Below are 3,082 nucleotides of genomic sequence, written 5' to 3'. Positions count from 1 at the left end.
CATATTCTTGGGGCTATTTTGACTTTAAGAAATTGGTGTGTTTATTATTTCACTCCTAAATATATTACCTTTGTTTCCAATCACCAAAAACAAACAAACAAAACCTGGACTACTTCTTTTTTTTTTTTTCTAAACAAAGCTGGATATTGGGGATTTTAAGCTTATCTAACCAAATATGCACACATCGTTTTTGATCTCTCTTGTATATCTTTTCACATAAAACCTAAGCTTTTCTTTGCTCCTTTACTTAAAAACCGCTAAAAATAGTTATTACGTACCTATTCTGTGTCAGATACTATGTTATGTGTTAGGAATACAGTGAGTAAGAAATAAGTTTTTTCCTTAATATGGTTGAACTCTACGAAAAGTTAACAAGTGAACAGGTAACTCCTCTCCGTCAAACATGCATTCCCTTCTCTTTTGCAATGAACACAATTCCAACTGTCACTTGCAGAAAAACTAAAATGTCTCCAAAGGAACACGTGCAGTTTCTTGATTATTCATTTATGTCCAGTTTCCTCTCAGATTCACGTACAGGTTTTAAATTGACCGACGGTGTGCGGTGCTGAGAGCCACAAGGCAACGAAGAAAGGGAAAAGTCAGAAATACACAAAGCTGATCGTGCGGCTGGACCCGGCCGCCGCTGCGGTGGGAGGTGCCTGTCCGGGCTCTCGCCGTCCCCGCCCCCGCCCCGCGGCTTCTGTCTCTGCGGTCCGCCATTCGACAGCCAGCCCTCGGGCCCCTCGCCCGCCACGGACATGCCGCGCGTCCACCTAGGACGCCTGAGCTACAACATCCGGGAGAAGGACATCCAGCGCTTTTTCAGTGGCTATGGCTGCCTTCTCGAAATAGACCTTAAAAAGGGGTACGGCTTCGTGGAGTTCGAGGGCTCCCGCGACGACAGCGACGCCGTGTACGGGCTGAACGGCAGGGAGCTCTGCGGCGAGCGCGTGATCGCGGAGCACGTGATCGTGGAGCACGTGATCGTGGAGCAGGCCCAGGGCCTGCGCCGCGAGCGTGACGGCTACAGCTACGGAAGCCGCAGTGGTGGAGGCGGATACGGCAGTCAGAGAACCTCTGGCAGAGGCGAATCTGGACCACCTGCAGGCGCAGAATTCAGGCTTATTGTAGAACACCTTTCTAGTCGTTGCAGTTGGCGAGATTTAAAGGATTTCAAGAGACGAGCAGGTGAAGTAACCTATGCAGATGCTCACAAAGAACGCACAAATGAAGGCGTCAGTGAGTTTCGCTCCTACTTGGACACGAAGCATGCTTTGGATAAGCTGGGCGGTACGGAAATCAATGGGAGAAGTATTAGACTAATTGAAGATAAACCACGAACAAGCCACAGGCGGTCTTATTCTGGAAGCAGATCAAGGTCACGGTCTAGAAGAAGGTGACGAAGTAGGAGTCGTAGGAGCAGCCGCAGTAGATCTCGAAGTATCTCAAAAAGTCGCTCCCGATCCAGGTCTCGGAGCAAAGGTCGATCCCGTTCTCGTTCAAAAGGCAGGAAATCTAGATCAAAAAGCAAATCTAAACCTAAGTCTGATAGAGGCTCCCGTTCGCGCTTTCGGAGCAGATCGAAGGATGAATATGAGAAATCTCGAAGCAGGTCTCGTTCTCCATCTCGTTCCCCCAAAGAAAATGGGAAAGGTGATATAAAGTCAAAATCTAGATAAAGGAGCCAGTCTCGTTCCAATTCACCCCTACCTGCTCCACCCTCAAAGGCCCGTTCTGTATCCCCTCCACCAAAAAGAGCTACAAGATCCCGTTCTAGATCTCATTCAAAGTCAATTTCACGATCCAGATCGAGTTCCAGAGATTAACCCAGAACTCTACATTCTTTGCACACTATTACGGAACACTTTCCTACTTGCTTAGGCAGTTACTCTTCCACGTTTGTACTTGGCCTCTTCCGCAAGAAGAATCTCCGGGAAAAAGGGGCATACAAAACTTGGATTTGTAGCCAAATTTGATGAAAAAAGTGAGGTTCTGAAGAAATGGCATGAAGTCAAAGATCCTCTCCCTTTGTAGCATTAAGATAACTTTGATTTTATAGCTTTTGAGCTAAAATAACTTCTGTAAAGATTAAGCTCATTTAGGTTTTTGTTTTGTTTTGTTTTGTTTTAAGTATTTCAGCAGGATCCGCTGCAGGGGTTTCTGTCATTGTTATATTTGTTTGCTTAATTTTAAGTTAACCTTTTCAAGCTTTGAACACTTAGGGCTTTAGAGGGAGAACCCAATTTCCAATTATGTTGGCTTTTTATAAAGCTTGAGTTATGTAAGATTTCAATAAAAGTTTGCTACCAAGATGACTGCCTTATTGAATAGGTCACTCTTAAATTCCTTTAAATATTGATTATCTGCTATCTGTGGAAATAATGTAAATTCTACTTAAGTGTAAAACAAGGCAAGTCTCAGACCAGCAATAAATTATTCAATTTGGATAACATTATTTTGTCCTGCTATTCAAATTTGGCAAAGTCTTATTGGCCCCTTAAACAGGTTAAGTTAAAAATAAAAGATTTTATAGTCGATCTGTTATACAATTTTGCCTAAATTAATAGATTTTTAAAATAATGAAAACTTTTTCAAACTTAAATTGATTGAACTCTTCAAAAAATAGTTCTTATTACTTGGGATCTTATCTAGCCTTGTAATCCCACTTTCTGGAAGTGGTCGTTGTAATTGGTGTTTTGTTAGAATAAGGTTCCGTGGTCTTTAATGTTTGTTATGTAAAAATGGAAGTAACCTTTGTTTGATCAGAAGTTTGGTGTGTTATTCAAAATGGAAAAGCAAATATTGCATTTTCTACTGAAAGATCCTTAACAGACACTTAAAACAGATCGCTTGATAAATCAGTTACTGATTAAAGTAAAATTCCACCTAACAATCAGTCCCCTTTAGTTAGTGGGGTTCTGTGATAATTGGTTAGATCATCCTTGTAAAACTTCGTGTGGTTGGCTTGGAAAAAATGTAAACGGGTTAACCGTCAACTTTTGTACTTCTTCATGAAGGGTAATGAATACTGTGGAAACCAAATTTTATAATACTGCAAATTTGTAGGAGTTACTGGGTTACC

At 42.0% G+C, this 3,082-nt stretch overlaps 1 pseudogene; it reads left to right on the top strand.

Annotated features, from left to right (window-relative positions):
- The first annotated feature begins 758 nt into the window (after window positions 1-758).
- On the top strand, window positions 759-1,932 carry LOC137766005 (serine/arginine-rich splicing factor 6-like; annotated as a pseudogene).
- Window positions 1,933-3,082: the final 1,150 nt, after the last annotated feature.

This window comes from Eschrichtius robustus, chromosome 6 (genome assembly GCF_028021215.1).
Source record: "Eschrichtius robustus isolate mEscRob2 chromosome 6, mEscRob2.pri, whole genome shotgun sequence".
NCBI lineage: Eukaryota > Metazoa > Chordata > Mammalia > Artiodactyla > Eschrichtiidae > Eschrichtius > Eschrichtius robustus.
Note: the sequence above shows the minus strand (reverse complement) of the source record. Positions and strands in the feature narration are given on the sequence as shown.